At 42.5% G+C, this 17006-nt stretch overlaps 1 protein-coding gene across 2 annotated transcripts in view; it reads left to right on the forward strand.

The window, feature by feature from the left end:
• Nucleotides 1-1389: 1389 nt before the first annotated feature.
• Nucleotides 1390-17006, forward strand: part of Kiaa1211 (KIAA1211 ortholog) — a 158154-nt gene continuing 142537 nt past the window's right edge. For both annotated transcript variants that reach the window (XM_023711093.1, XM_023711095.1), the window contains exon 1: nt 1390-1535. The gene's annotated coding sequence lies outside the window, so the exon portion shown is untranslated. The remainder of the gene's footprint in view (nt 1536-17006) is intronic.

Raw genomic sequence — 17006 nt, forward strand, 5'->3', positions numbered from 1 at the left:
TATTTATTCACTTCTTTAATTTCTTCCTCTGAGAAGCATGTGTTCATCTTGCATGCCCATTTCTGGATTGGGTCCTTAAATTTTGGGGCCCCAGTGTTTTTTAGTTCTTTATAGATTCTAGAGAGCAGACCTTTATAGATTCTGAGTACTTATTTGACATGATTTTTTCCAAATTTGTGGGTTACCTTTTCACTCTGTTGGTAATTTCTTTTGACGTGAAAAAACTTCTCAGTAAGAGCAGGTCCCAGTTGTTAATTCTTTGAACTGTTACCCATGCGATTTGATTTCTGTCCATGAACTCTGCCTACCCTTATGTCTTCAAGAGTTCCTCCTACTTTCTCTTCTAGGAGATTTAGTGTCTCTGCTCTTAAAGCAAATTTTTAAAAATATTTTTATGTGACTTTTCTAGGTAAGAAAAGGGAGACTGATTGGGCTGAAGATGGTCCTTATAGACAGAGCTGAGAATCCCCCTCTAAGAACACATGAGTGGCTGTCACTGGCCAGTGTCCATTGACAGCCTGAGATTTGGAGGGCTTTCTTCCAGTGTCATTGGCAGATAGTGAGAGTGCTGCCTTGTTTTACTGAGTTTTCATGAAGGCCACATTTGAATCTGGGGTTGTCTCCTGGACATTTCCCTCCCCCATTCCAGTGTAATCCTTCAGTCATGTCATAGTTTTCACCCAGGTAGTGATTGGATTATGCATGGACTCTCCAAAAGGCTCTCCTTAGCCTGGTTAACTCTGTGATTTATATTTGAACAAAGTGCCTTCACTTCCTCTGGGAGAGGAGATAACCTAGTCCTTCCTGCATTTACTCCCTGCTAGACAGAATTTGTATTTTCTGGCTCCTTGGATTTTAGTTAAACTACCGTAAAGAATGTGTGAGAGGGGCTGGTGAGATGGCTCAGTGGTCTAAAGCACCTACTTAGAACAAGCTTAGCAAAGCACAGGGACCGCGGTTCAATCCCCCAGCACCACATGCCAGCCAGCCCCGCTCCCTTGTGGGCTGAGCGGGACACACACACACACACACACACACACACACACACACACTACATTGGACCTCCTCTACTATACTAGAAATAAAATTTTTAAAAATAGTAAAAAAAAGAAAAAAAGAATATGTGAGAAATCTGCCTGTAGTCTGCCTATACAAGTCTCAGTATTCATGGGTCTGTTGCTTTTTACTCCTTCAAAAGTGGGAATCATATGAAAATTTCATATTACTTAAATCTAGCTGCGAACCTCAGCAAAAACGAGCAAACACACAAAAAGTTCCCTCTTTCTGTGACTTCTGGCGAGGAACAGAAAACAGATTTATATTAAAGGGTTCCAAGAGAGGCTGAAAGATGTAAAACATTCTTGATGTTTTGTTTTTTCCTCTGCAGTTCACAAGAGCAGTGCTTCCCTGGTTGTGCCAGCAATGTGCCCCATTTCCTGGTACACTCGCCGCTGAGGGAGAATTTTCCTTTTTATAAGGAGAAGATTTGGGTGGAGAATTATCCAGAGCAAAAGGACTCCCATCTGTGAAGATAGGTAAGTCACCTGTGTAAAAGATGGGCAGCTAGTCCTAGAGGCTGTGTCATTGATTAGCAATGCAACTTCCAGGATTTAACATGCTTCGCACTACGTCTTAAGCTAAATGCTTCTTCTCACGATGATCTTCCAACTCTAGAGTTAATTCGCAGCCTCTTGCCTTGCCAATGGAGTAAACGTGAAGTCATTTACATTCTTTCATTCATAAAATAAAATTTTATGGATGATGACGTGTAATATAGGAATGTTATCTTTGTGTAGTATTTTGTTACTATTATAAAATTGTATGAAACAGTTAGTGGCCTTGTATCTCGTGGTGACTTTGGACTGAAGCCCTTCCCTGTTCATTACTTGCTTCTCAGCTTTCAGAGCAGAAGGCATCCTTACTTGCCTCCAGGAAAAACACCATTCCATTCGTCTGCCTGGTGTCAGTCACCCACTTTATGGAGAGTGGGGGAAGGGACAGAAGTTAAAGACAAGACCCGAGGACTGAGAATACAGCTAACCTGTGTTTGGTTTTATAGCAGACGTTGTTTTAAGTATTTAGATGCATTAGTTCACTTAAGCAGCACACCCACTTGTGAGGTAGGTGTTGTGCCTACTGTGTGACATTTCTCCTTAGGTGAAATGCCCCTTAGGGAGTCACTTAAAAGAATATAAATAACTGCCTTTCTATGACAGTTTGAGGGATTTTGTTGGATGGTAAGAACCTGTAGATTTTTTATTATTTCTATTTTTTTTGTAATGCACATGATAGCTTCTATAATAATAAGGTAGTTTTGGGAAATGAATGATGACAAATGGGAAAATGGAAAAAAAAAAAAACAGCAGAGTAGGCGGGGGGGGGGGGGGTTGGACATATTGGAGGTGGCCTGGGCCTGCTGCAGGCAGAGAGCAGCCGATGGAAAGGCCCTGCAGAGAAGACAGGCCAGGGTGCTCCAGGCTTAGCCCGGAGCTGGCGTGCTAGAGAAGAGTAGCTAGGCACAGCTGGGAGAGGCAGTGTCAGGTCCAGAGGAAATTGTGACATTTCCACGGCTCAGCTGCATCTCAGTCCATTTGCTTTGATAAGCCATATGATCAAAAAATACAGTTGTAGGGGCCGGCCTGATAGCTCAGCAAACTAAAGCGTCTGCTTAGGCAGAGTGCAGTGTGCAGGGTTCAATCCCCGGTGTGCTGTGCTGGCCCCACCTGTGGGGCATGCTGAGACAGCAATTGAGACTGGGCATGGTGGCACACGCCTGTAGTCCCAGTGCTTGGGAGGCTGAAAACAAGAGAATCACTATGGGTCCCTATAGCCCCTGTCCTAAATACAGAAAAAAGAAAAATACAATTGTAGGAAAATGGTTGTATTACCAGTCTATAATGCAAAACAAAATAAATTAGACATAGAAGGGTAAATATTGTGGCGTCTCTTTTATATGAAAAATTCAAAGTATAAATGAATTAAAGAAAAATATGAGAAAGATGATAGGAAGCAGGGAGATAGATCTTGTGGAGATGGAAAAGGGCTCTGGGAGTGGGGAGAGACCGAAGGGAGGAAGGGAGAAAAAGTGAACAGAACTAAGATATGATGTGTATGGGCCAGCGAGATAGCTCAGCAGACTAAGCACCTACTTAGGCAAGCTCAGGGACCAGGGTTCAGTCCCTAGCACCATATGCCCCACCAGACCTGCCCTCCAGGTGTGCTGAGGCAGCCACTGAGACCGGGCGTGGTAGTGTACACCCAGAGCTGCATGATGAGACCCTGTACCAAATATAGTTTTTAAAAAGGTATGGTGTGCATAGGTACCAATATCCCACATATCATAAACATAAGCTAAATATTTTTAGCAAGAAAAATATGGTAAGTGTTTTTAAAAAATTTATCGGAGTAGAAGACAGATTGCCACGAGTCCCCCTCAGAACACCTCCTCTTGCTTTGGACGCACTCGTCCTGTCATTCTTGCCACCTTCTGAAGCAGTGCTGGAAGGCCTCTTTAGCTGTGCTGCCATGGCTGCCCTGATGTCCCGAAGCCCATTTCCTTTTCATGGTCCCTTTCACTGTGGGGAAGAGCCAGAAGTTGCCCGCTGCTGAATCCAATGAATAAGGCAGGTGAGGATGTGCTGTGATGTCGTTATGAGCTTACCTGTCCATTGAGTGGCAGATGGCAGCAGGATTTATGGTGTTTTTTAAAAAAAAATCACACCTCATTAAGACACTCCCAAAGAGGACTTCTAAGACTGCTTCCAAAACTGGAGAGAACAATGGGATAAGTGTGCTAGAAATGAAGGAAGATGTTTGGTGAGGAGGGGTGGTTAGTGACAAGGAGGTTTTTCTGTAATTATTGTTTAAAAATATAAATATTCACTATCTTTTGATTACCCCATGCATAGTGGAATACCTGGGAAATTTATAAGGAACGAGACTTGTTGGGCCTGTGGCTGGCCTCGCACTTGGCTGGGAAGTCCAAAAGCACAGCACTGCATCTGGTGAGGGCCTCTGTGGTGCGTCATTGCATGGCAGAAGGTGGAAGGGTGACAGAGGGCAAGAGTGGGGAGCGGGGGAAGGCTAAAGTCACTTTTATGACAGGTGAGTTCTCAGAATAACTGACTCAGTGCTGCAGGAAGGACATGAGGAGCACCTCTGGTCCATAGCAGATACATAGGAAATACGGCCTTGCTTTCTCGTCCATTTCTTCTGCTGCACACATGCACACACACACACACACACACACACACACACACACACTACATTGGACCTCCTCTACTATACTAGTTTGCTAAGGCTGCCACGACAAGGTTACCAGAAGCCCAATGGCTTGAAGCAACAGAAATATGTTTTCCAGCTTTGTAAGCTAGAAGTCCAAACTGAATTAAGGCCATCCTCCCTCTGAGACATGTAGGGGGAATCCGCGCCTCTTCTGAACTTCTGGTGCTTCTTAGCATCCTTGGCATTCCTGGGTTCGCAGCTGCACCCTCTGATCTCTGCCTGTTGTCACATGGCCTCCTGCTGTGTGTCTGCCTCTTCAGACATCATGTTCCCTCTTCGTATAAGGACACCAGGCCTCCTGGATTAAGGACTCACCCTACTCTCCATCTCTCCTGACCCTGTTTCCAAAAAGGCCAATTTCTGTGGTACAAGATTTAGGGCTTCAACTTATCTTTTCGGGGGCAGAGATCAACCCATCACAGTCACCTCAAAAAGTACACAGTGGATCTTACTATTCCCATCTTACATGTGGAGAAAAGGCTCAGAAAACTCCATGGATTTGCCGAAGACCAGAGTCAGAAATCATGAGCCAGGTCAGTGTGGTTTCACCATGCTGCCCAGGAGCTGCTGTGCTGCAATGTCAGGATGAAGCTGACCAGGGAAGCCCTGGCCCTGGGTGAGCGCTGCACAAAGACAGCATTGTCATCGCCTTAAATTGCTTAATCCCAAGGCAGATCAAAATGGACGCTGTGTCTCTGTACTCCCGTCAAAGGGAAACTAGAAGCCTTACCCACAACCCACTCCAGTTTGCATTTCATTTTATGCCGTAACAAACATAGGAAACGGGTGCTTTTCACCCTTTCGGATTTTTTCCAGGGAAGTAACACTGCAGTTTCTGTGGCTTTAAGAACAGTGTGATAGGAGCACATGCTGTTTTTTCCTCACACAACATAGGAAAAACCATATATCTATATTCTGAGTCAGTGGCTTTTTGCAACGGACTTTGCGGAATTTTGAAAACACTTAAAATGTTTTGCTTTCCAGTATATTTAAAGATGCTTTCTGAGTCTCATAGCTGACTGAAGACCTCACCTTGAGGTTCATACCTGAAAAAGGCAGGCTTCCTTGACAGACCTGAACACTTTGCACACCTGTGACAGCTCTGACTGAATAAAGTAAACAAAGACTCATGCACAAGAATATTTAAAAGCAGCTCAAAGCCAAGAGTTAAGCCGAGGAGGGGACAAGGCCATCGTAAGAAGAAAATATCCTAAGGTCCAAAGCTGGGAAGATTAGAGAGCAGGAAGCCCATCGTGAGGCGCGAGTGTTTGGAAGATGGGCGGGGAGGGCTCGCAAGGACTGGGTCTGTGGCTCTGACTCCACACTGATAGGTGAAAGGAGCAGGTGCAGGGAGGACCAGGCAGCCCTCTCCTGCCCTTCTAAGTGTGCGGTGAGCCAGTTTTTTTGTGCCATTGTGTCATAATTTCCTTTTGGATCCTTTCTTTTTCACTTCTTCTAAATGTGTTTCTATGCCCTATAAGCTCTGGGCTTCGTTTTGCTGACTGGTTTGGATCTCTGTGTCAAAGCATTTGTTCTTCTGAGGATAAGAAGAGTCAAAAGGACAGCGCTGCCTCGCTTCCAAAGGTCCTTCTGTTCTCTATTGACACTAGGTTTGATTCTGAAAGTATATGGAAATCTCGGTCGTCATATTCTTCCACCACATTGCAGTGACCTGTTGTCTCTGTCTGAAGTCACTGGCCCAGCTGGGCCATGCAGGCCTGCTTGGCCTTCGCGTGCTATCAGCGCAGGCCTCAGCTCTCAGTGAATGGCCCCGTCACTGCTCGGTGACTGTGGGCGAACAGCCGCTGCTGCTGCTGGGAAGGTGCACAGTGTGGCAGGCAGATGGTTTGAGTTACTTCTCTGCTGCAGACATCGGGGAAATGCTGCGTGTCTCACAGAAAAGGCTGAAAGGGGCCAAATGCTAAGCTGTAGAGAGCTATTGAATTGCCCTTATCCCTAGAGAATGGGAACAAAATCTTACCCCTTTTTTCCCAATAGTGACAGCTTGTGGAGCAGTGAGAATGATGGGTACTTTAATTTTCATGGTTCTTTATATTCAGATGAAATTCCCATAATATAAAATCAGTCATTTTAAGGTTCAAACCAGGCATGATGGTGCACACCTGTAATCCCAGCACTCTGGAAGATGGAGGCAGGGAGATCACAAGTTCAAGCCCAGCCCGAGCAACTTACTGATCTAGTGAGGGCCTGTCTCAAAATAAAAAATAGAGGGCTGGGGATGTAGCTCAGTGTAAAGGCCTTGAATTCAATCCCTGGTATCACAAAAAACAAAAAGTAAGTAATAAGTCAGTGGCATTTAGTACACTTACAGCATTGTACAACTGTCCTCTGTGTCACTCCTAAACCCTTTCATGACTCCAAAATAAAATACGTGGCCACGAAGCAGTTATTCCCCATTTCTTTTTCTCCTTGGCCTCTTGCAACAGCAGATCTACTACCTCTGTGGATTCTAGCTATTTCGTGTAAGTGGAATCAAATAATATGTGACCCTCAGTGCCTGATACTTATGACCAATGGAAATAATACACCATTTTCTTCTATAATCTCATCATTATAACTTCTGTCTAATTGTGACCCCCAAGAATACCTGCTTCTCTTTAGTTCATGGGACAAAGAACAGTTTGAAATAAAGTTGCCTAAGCTGAAAGGATATGGAGAATTCAGTTTTGTCTAATTTCACTTCTGTCACAGGGTCAATCCCCTCCGGCACCTTCTGTGCCCTAGTCCCTATCCACACCATTGTTCTAGTGGTCTGAACTCCAATTTATCCCATCATCCAACTGAACCTGTAATTGATATTTTGGCATCAGCATAGCCGGAGATTATATTGCTAGGCTAAGCTTCAAAGCGTAGTCTCTCCCTAGGGAGTTAGGTGACACCAGCCGCTGAAGATGAAAATTTGAAGAATACTTTACACTGTCATCTCCTGGGGGGCCGTCCCCATCCCTTCTCTGGTGAAACAGTGGCTGCTGGGGAGGGCTCTGGGAGGCCTGAAACAGGATTCCTCTCCCGGTCTGCGCAGTGTAACCTGAGACGGCCCCACAGACGACACTGGCAGGAAAGTGGGAAACGTGATGGAGAATAGGATTCTTTTTTTCTTTCTTTCTTTCTTTCTTTCTTTCTTTCTTTCTTTCTTTCTTTCTTTCTTTCTTTCTTTCTTTCTTTCTTTCTTTCTTTTTTTTTCCGGAACCGGGAATTAAACTCAGGTCCTTGTGCTTGCCAGGCAAGAGCTTATTCTACTGAGCCATCTCCCCGGTCGCGAATAGGATTCTGAGGGTGCTGCAATTCTCTCATTAGATCCCCTGGAAGCCCACCACGCTAATACTGAGAACCGAGAACGAGGTTCAAGGTTCGTGTAGAACTAGTGCTCAGTAGCTCAGAGAGGAAGTCCCCTCTCAGTAGCCCTCCTGGGAGGGGGCTGCTATTACCGTGTACCTGGGGACCACAGCTAAATGCAGGGTGGATGCTGGCTGGGCTCCATCAGCGGATGGGTGATTATTGTGTGCTGTGTTCGTGAGTCATCACCTGTCTGCTCCAGGAGACCTTGAATACCACCCTCAGGGTAACCAGTGGGCTTAAAATCAAATAACGGACTGATGGGCACAGGCAGGGCCCTTCTGTGGTTTCTCCCCGTTTTCCCTCCCCCTTCCGTCAACAGGTATGGAGCATCCAGGTGTCCAGACACTGGCCAAGGCTTAGGGCTGAGAAGACCATACTGTCCTGGAGGTGTCACAGCCTCCTTCCTGTCTCTGTTGCACCAAGTTCTGCCGTCAGCAGAGCTCAATGTTTGTCTGTCTCCCACAGAAGGCAGCTTCTGAGACCAGAGCACTTCCTGCCATGGAGCCTGCGAATCTAGAATGGGCCTAGCAGATACTCCAGGCATCGCCTTGTGAACTGGACTTCACTGAGTTGAATTCAGATATGTAAACAGATAACTGGGTAAAATGCGATTAGTGATATTTGAGAGAGTTTTGCACAGAGTGCTGGGGAACACAAAGGGCAGAGTAAACAACTGCCACAGAGAGCCCCAGGGCCTCCCAGAGGTGTCACCTGAGCCGCTTGAAAGACGAGAAGGTGTTTGCCAGACAAACAAGGGGGGCACACAATCTCCAGAGGTCACAGGATGTGACCACAGCTTCTTGGGAGGGGCTCTTTGATCCTCTAAATCCCACCCTGGCTTTCCTGATGTAATTTTAGAAAACAACAACTCCATTCTCCAGCAGCTGTGGCTTAAGCCTGGGGACCCTGTAGACATTTCTTCTGGAAAATGATAGCCTTAGTTCTTCTAGGGGCTAAAGCCAGGAAAAAACAGTGGCCTTGGATCCCCTACTTCTAAAATGCCACCTCTTTCAATCTTTCTTTTCCTTATTAAAAATAAATCAATACGGTTTTATTTCTTTTTCTAAATTGGCTCAAGTATAGCCTAGACCTCTCTTCTGTGATCTTTTTGCTGTTTGAACAAACGTGCCTAAACATCCCCTGGGACACACTGCTCTAAGCTGGCATTGAATAAACAGTAAGATGGGGGTTTTTTGCCCCCAAGGAGACCAAAATTGACTGGACACAGAAAACTAAAGTCAGCCCAGAAGTCGGCTCCCTCTGCTGTTTCCTATCAAAGCAGAATCTTTCTGTTCTGTGTGCATACACCGACTTAGTATGAAACACTTTGAAATGAGTAACTAGCTCTGAACCAAGGCGCAGAGAAGCAGGAACAGGGAGAGCAGGTCTGTACGTCTGACAGGAAAGGCTCCTGGGAAGGGAGAAGGTGTTTGAACTGTTCTGGGTGCTTCTTTTATAAAGCCTCAGAAAGTCCACACCATGTAGAAAAATACCCTACAATGGGGCATTTAAGGTAAGACCCAAGTTTTATGCATACTTATATATTTTCAAAGCATGTATGTATCATCTTATTGTCAATTATTTGTGAGAAATAGTGATAACTAGAACCGGAGCCCCAATTTATAATAAAAATAATGCACAAATAAGAATGGTGTTTACCCAGGCTTTGCCTGCCTTCTCCAGCTGGCAGCATCCAGTGTTTGCCTGGGGTGATGCGTCTCTCCATGAGCTGCTCACAGTGCCCTTGTGTCTCTCTCCTCCCTTCTGAGCAGCAGCCTTGCTGTCCTGTGGCCATCCTGGAATGCCAGCTCCTGCACAGGACCTTGTGGAGCACCTCCCCTTCCACCAGGGATTCCTTTTTGCCCTGAAAACTTCCATAGCATCTCACTTATATCTCTTGCCCCCCTCTTCTTCCTCCTCTTTTTTTCTCTCTGTCTCTGTCTTTCTGTCTCTGTCTATCTCTGTCTGTCTCTCTTTCTGTCGCTATCTGTATTTCCTCTGTCTCTGTCTGTCTGTCTGTCTGTCTGTCTGTCTCTCTCTCTCTCTCTCTCTCTCTCTCTCTGTCTCTTGTCTTTCTGTCTCTCTCTCATACACAAAGCCTAAGCTCTACATGGCTTAAAATTTTTTTGATTGTGTCATATCCCTTACTAAACCATAATTTCTTCAGAGCCAGTGATATTTCCTTTTTGTCTTTTGTTTTTTTGGGGGATGATTTATTTTGTTTTCTCACTCTCTTAATTGCTTCTGCAGATTAATAGGTTCATTTTGGCAGATTTCTATGTGCATATTAATATACTTTTAATATAATTAAAAGTAATATAATTATAATTAATATAATTTTCAGCGTTATCAGTCAATCCCCTTTGCCCTGCCTCCCACCTCGTTTCACATTTTGGATGGATGTCAACATGTCTAGTATATTCTGTTCATATCCATGCCCCCATTACCTTCCCTTACAGCCCCCATTACCTTCCCTTACAGCCCTCCCTCTCCCTCCTGTTCTCTTCCTCTGCCTAATAAGTCTCTGTCTTAGTTACTTTTCTCATTGCTAAAAAAGATACCCAGCACTCAAAGTTAAAGAAGGAAAGATCCGTCTCTGCTTACAGTTGATAGAGGTTTCAGTTCATAATCAGCTGGCTCCACAGCAGGATGGCAGGGCAAAGGGACATCACAGAGGAGAAACAGTTCATGTTAAAGCAGGGCAGGCAGAAGGCAGCAGGCAGCAAGCAGCAAGAGAAAAACAGTGAACGCCTTCTGTCCCTTACAATATATCTAGGCTACCCACCCATAGAGTAGCACTCATACCCAGAACTATGGCAAACCAATCAGTGGACTAATTCAGTATTTGCCCACCATTAATCCCAGCATCATGTACTTTAGACGCAGCCACTCATTAAAAAAAAAGCACCACCTATGATGGCATTAGGCTTTGGAGAGACTTATAGACACAAACCGTAATAGTCTCCCTACCTTTTTTGGCATTTTTTTTAGATTCCACAGCAGGGAAAACATGATACTTGCGTTTCTCAGTCAGGCTTAATTGGCTCAAGTAATGGCCTTCAGATCCATCTACTTTTCTGCAACATATAGAATTTCACTTTTCCTTGTGGCTGAAAAATACTCCATTTCTTTATCCATTTATCCACTGCTAGATACCTAGGCTGGTTTCCTATCTTGGCTTTTGTGAATTGCACCATAATAAACATGGGTGTGCAGCTTATCCCTATGGTATGCTAAATGTAATTGCTTTGGATATATAACCAAGGAGTGATATGAATCAAACAGTAACTCTATTCTTAGTTTTTGAGGAATCTTCATACTGATTTCCATAATAGCCATACTAACTTATGTTCCCACCAGCAAAATAGACGAAGCTTTTTTGTTTTTGTTTTTGTTTTTTCCGGAACCGGGGATTGAACTCAGGCCCTTGTGCTTGCCAGGGAAGTGCTTATTCCACTGAGCCATCTCCCTGGCCCCCCAATTTTTTATTTATTTTTTTTTTTTTTTGCGGAACCGGGAATTGAACTCAGCCCCTTGTGCTTGCCCAGGAAGTGGCAAGTAATTATTATTCCACTGAGCCACCTCCCTGGCCCCCACCAGCAAAATAGAAAGGTTTCTTTTTCTCCACATCCTTACCAGCATTTATTGTTTTTTTCCATTCTTGGTGATAGCTATTCTGACTGGGATGAGATGAAATCTCAGTGTAGTTTTGATTTTCATTTCCCTAATGGATAAAATTGTTAATCATTTTTTCATAAATGTATTATCTGTACTTCATTTAAGAACTCTCTGTTTAATTCATTTCCCCATTTATTTTGATTTTTTGATTTTTTTTAGTTCTTTATCCAAGTATACTCTAGATATTAATCTGCTGCTGGACAAGTAGTTGGTAAAGATTTTGTGCCATTCTGTGGATTGTGTCTTCACTTTATTAGTTCTTTCCCTTGTGGTGCAAAACTTTTTTAGTTTGATATAGTTCCATTACTATTATTTCCTGTACAACTGGAGTTCTATTCAGAAAGCTATTGTTTGTGCCTATGTTTTAGCAGTTTAAAAGATTCAGATCTTATATCTAGATCTTTAAGCAATTTTGAATTTATTTTTATACAAGGTGAGAGAAAAAGACCTAGTGTCAGTCTTCTACATATGGATGTCCAAGGGCCAGCGAGATAGCTCTGCAGATTAAGTGCTTGCTTAGACAAGCACAGGGGCAAGCGTTCGAGCCCTGGCTCTACATGCCATGCCAGCCACGCCCCCTGGGTGCAGTGAGCTGGCGATGGTGTCCAGGCATAGCAACACATGCCTGTAATCCCAGCACTAAGGAGGCTGAAAACAGGAGGATCACTACAAATCCGAGCTGCATAGTGAAACCCTGAAAAAAAAAAAAGAAAACATGCGGATGTCCAGTTTTCCCTTCACCATTTGTTAAAGAGGCTGACTTTTCTCCAGCATATGTTGTTGGCTCAGATAGTTGTAATTGGATGAGTCTGTTTCTATATCCTCTGTTTCGTTGGTCTATGTGCCTATTTTTATGCCAGTACCATGCTGTTTTGTTAGTATGACTTTGCAGTGTAATTTGAAATCAGGAGTTGTAAGGCCTTCAGTCTTGCTGTTTTTGTTTAGGGTTGCTTGTTTTCTTTTCTTTTCTTTCTTTCTTTCTTTCTTTCTTTCTTTCTTTCTTTTTCTTTAGCTATTCTGGGTCTTTGACTTTGCATATAAATTTTATGATTGTTTCTCTAGTTTTGTGAAGAATGTCATTGTACTTTGATGGAAATTGCATCGTAGATGGTTTTTGATAATATGGCCATTTTGACAATATCAAGTGTGTCGATCCATGAACATAGGATTTTTCTTTTGGCCTTCTGGAATCTTTTTTAATTTCTTTCTTCAGTGTTCTGAAACTTTCACTGTAGAGCTCTTTTACCTCTCTCATTAGATTGAGTCCTAGATACTTTATTTTATTTGACACTATTGTAAATGTGTTGTTTTCCTGGTTTCTTTCTCTGCCAGTCTGTTATTGATGTATCGTAATTCTCCTGATTTTAATGTTGATTTTATAACCTGTTTTATTGCTAGATTCATTTATCAGCTCTAAAAGTCTCTGGCAGTGTCTTTAGAGTCTTCTAAGAATAAAATTATGTCATCATCATGGTCAGAGTGGTGAGAGTGTATATCTTTGCCTTATTCCTGAAATATTTTCTTCTCTTTACATTTCGTCCTCTCTACCCTCATACCAACACCTATAACAATATTAAGCTAAAAAAAACACTCAGGAATGATTCAGGGAATTACTTCAGCAAATGGATTCAATCTAGGTCTGTCAATGCAAGAATTTCTTCATCTCTGTTCACTGGCATCATCCATAGGATAGAACTTCAACCATTATTGCCACTTTTAGGTTCTATGGCACAATGATTCTTTTTTTTTTTTTGGAACTGGGGATTGAACTCAGGCCCTTGCACTTGCCAGGGAAGCGCTTATTCTACTGAGCCATCTCCCCGGCCCCTAAGGCACAATAATTCTAATGAAAGATATAATAATAAAATAATAATTTATTTTATTATATAATAAAAATATCTGTGCTTACATACTTTTAGGAAAGTTTGTTTTTAGACAAAAATGTTCAACAGGATTCTTTATTGTAAGACTTCTAGCTTAATGGGCATTTCTTAATAATGTGATAATTGCCACAATTATTTATTCTCACGAAACTTGGTTTTTCTTGGAACGTGTGTTCATTTCCCATTGCTACCATAATGAATTACCCCAATCTTAGTGACTTAAAGCATTGCAAAATCTAACTGTAGAGGTTAGGTATCTAAAATGAGTTAGGAGGGCTGATTGCTGCGGGAGGCAGTAGGGCAGAACCCCTGGTCTTGCCTTACTCACCTTCTAGAAGCTTCCTTCCTTCCTTGGCTGCTGCCTTCTCCAAGACTAGCAGAGCATGATCTTCCAGCATCTCTCTCTCCCTCTGCCACCTGTTCTTCCGTCATCATGTCACTTGAGACTCCCAAACTTTTGGCTCCATGTTATAAAATTCCTGTCACTATTTCAGGCTTATTCCAATAATCCAAGCTAATCTTCCCACCTCAGTTGACATCATCTGTAGAGTCCTCTTTACCATGTAAAATAACATGTCCACGGTCTCCAGGGATTCAAAAACAGACCAGTTTGGGTGCCATTATTCCACCCACTCCAGGGCATGGGTTCCTCAGTAGCACTGCCAGTGGTTAAGGAAATCAGAAGCTCTTCTTTAAGGGGCCCCAGTGGACCACTACAACCACTATTCATGATATTATTCCCAAGGAAAAATGAACAAACCTTCAGTTGCAGGACAGAACAGTTTACATCTATGATACATAACCATAAATAAACTATGGACTCATTGTAAAGCTGTCTGCAATGACAGCAATAAAGACCACTAGAGATCTCTTCTGTCAAAGTCTTCAAGACCGTTAAAACTATATGACTGTGAGCCTCATTACACTGAAGGAGGAGTACAAGTCCTCACTCTGCAGTAAACTTACTGTCTTCAAGAAGTGTGCCATGCCGCCAGGCATACTGACAGGCAATGGAGTCCAGGCCTGGTGGTGCACACATATAAGCCCAGCACTAGGGATGCTGAAACCAGGAGGATCACTACAAGTCTGAGCTGCGTAGTGAGACCTTGCATTTAAAAAAAAAAAGTGTATGGCAACTGGAATTTTAACTTAGAGCCAGGACCATGTCATGGCTACTGTCCAATGGACTTCAGTAATGTCTGCGTAATACTGTGGTCAGGAAGTGGGGCATGATACAAATGTTAAATAGAAGCACAGATGTGAGAAGGTCACTCATGTAAAGACTCAATGGGAAGAGGTTGAGTGTGAAGAAGAATAAAAAAATAAAATGAGAAATGGAAAGCTAGATCAAGAAATGAGGAAATTATTAATGTCTAACATGTCATATAAATTTGTTTTACAAGCCTTCAAGAAAAAAAAATAAACATTGTATACATAGTAAATGAGGTAACCTAAGGAAGGAATTCAATTTTGAATAAATAGAATAAGAAGACTATAGGTCTCAAAAGGTGTGAATTTTTTTTCTAAAAGATATAGACATCAATGCTCTTCAAAATTTCATGTAGACTTATGATACCTGATGTTATAGGGGACTGACATAAGTTGAATTATTACCAGCCTTCCTGTTACTGCACCATGAAGCCATGAGGTTTCCCTGGGCAGGAACAGCATCTGGTTAATCTTGGGGACCCCGGCTTAGCTCACAGTTTGGCAAATTGCTATAATGTGTGTTGAACACCCAGCAAGATGATTATAAAGTTAGCTTCCTCCTGAGTATCATAACACTGATGGATCTATGTAAAAGTAACTGCCAGGAGAAAGGGTGTATGAGACAAGAAACATAAAAAGTATAATATGAAGCAGCAAATTTTTGAGAATTTTAAGGAACACATACAGAGATTTTCTTCATTACCAAATTGTTCATTTCACTACAGTATATAATCCCCCCTCCAATGCAGCATGAATTGAAGCTAAAATAAGCCTATTGAGATTTAGTTGTTGATATTACATTATAAGACTCGTTCATCAACAAAATTGCAAATTGCTACTTGTTATGTAAGCTCAGGACTCACTTGCAAGCAGTCAAGTTGGCATGTGTTGAATCAAAGAATGCTTACAGGCAACCATGCTTTACTTAGAAAATCAGGGAAAAGGGTTTCTTCTTTTTAATATTCCAGTACTAGAACCTTCTCTATCCTGCCTCTGTTGAGAATATAAATTTCCTAAGAGTGAGCTATGACCCAGATCTTCTTTTCTATCTTCTGTCTGCATAGTTTGATATTGTGAACTTAATGGAAACGGAGGCAATAGTTGATGACTCAGATTGGATGGAAAACTGTACGAATAGGAACCCCATAACAGTCAGTGTGCGCAGGCAGAAATTACTAAAGACACATGCTCACATAGAGTGAGATATATTGAGTATGTTCTCCCATCTCTGCTAACATTCCATGATTAGATGAGTAAATCGTAAAAGGCAAAGTCACAGGCAGTATTTGCAGTATGCGGTTACAATAGATCTGCAAAAGGAATTGCAGAAATGATTTCAGACCAACTGGACAGAGGGCATTTCTAAGTCAAGCCAGGAAATTGCGTTGAAAAGCAATATCGTGCCATTCACAGAAATGTGACAGTGGTAACAAAGAAAAAATAAAAAAGCTTCAAAATATTCAATTCTTCAATAATCTGGGATTTTTAAGGTTAAGAAGTCAGAATAATTCAGGTAAGGAAGCAGCTAAGAGATATATAAAGGGAATCAAAATTGTACCAGGAGGGGTTGGGGAGGTAGGTAGCTTGGTGGTCTAAGCACCTGCCTGGCAAGCACAAGGACCCGGGTTCAATCCCTGGTACCACATGCCATGCCAGTTCCTGAAACCAGGCATGGTAGCACACACCTGTTATCTCAGTGCCAGGGAGGCTGAGACAGGAGGATCACTATCAGTCCAAGCTGCGTAGTAAGACCCTTTACAAAATAAATAAATTTTTAAAATTGCCATCAGGAGCCATTAATACTGTAGCTGATTTCAGAGGTAAACAGAATGAAAAGTAAAAGTATAGTGCTGTGCTTTGAATGCCCTCCATTCCTATGTTAAAATCCTAATCTAGAATGTGATGGTGTTAGGTGATGAAGCCCTTAGGAAATGACAATGCCACGGTGGGCATAGCCTTCATGAATGGGCTTAGTGTCTTTATAAAAGATGCCTTAAGTAGCTGGCTATACCCTTGGCCAGGCTAGGACACAGCCAGTAGATGCCACCGGTAAAGCCCTTACTGACACTGACACTAGATCTGCAGGCACTTGGACTTCCAGCTTCCAGAAATGTGAGAAATAAATCATGTGGCTTAGAAACCTCCTGTCTATGCTATGTTGTTATTGCAGCCGGAGTGGACTGAGACACGTAGGAAATAGAATTAACTCTTTGAAAGTGAATTGATCCCCTGAACTAGTTAATACTTCTTGGATTGATCTAGTCAATCCAAGTGGAGAGATGACATTTATGTGGCAAGTATGTTAGTTATAGCAATAAGTTTGATAGCATTAACAAAGAGTGAAAATAATAAATTTAGGACTTTTTAAAGGACTAGACCTTTGCATTATCATATTGATTCAGTGAATACAAAATATATTGTTCGATGCTTTTTATTTTCCAAAAGTGATGTGAGTCCTTTAAAATAGTAAGAACTTGAATGGAACAGTTAAAATTGGTTAAGGAAACAGTTGAGGGCTGGGGAGATAGCTCAGTAGAATAAGCACTTGCCTGGCAAGTGCAAGGGCCTGAGTTCAATCCCCAGTTCCGCAAA

This window comes from Octodon degus, unplaced genomic scaffold (assembly GCF_000260255.1).
Source record: "Octodon degus isolate 3935 unplaced genomic scaffold, OctDeg1.0 scaffold00019, whole genome shotgun sequence".
Classification (NCBI taxonomy): domain Eukaryota; kingdom Metazoa; phylum Chordata; class Mammalia; order Rodentia; family Octodontidae; genus Octodon; species Octodon degus.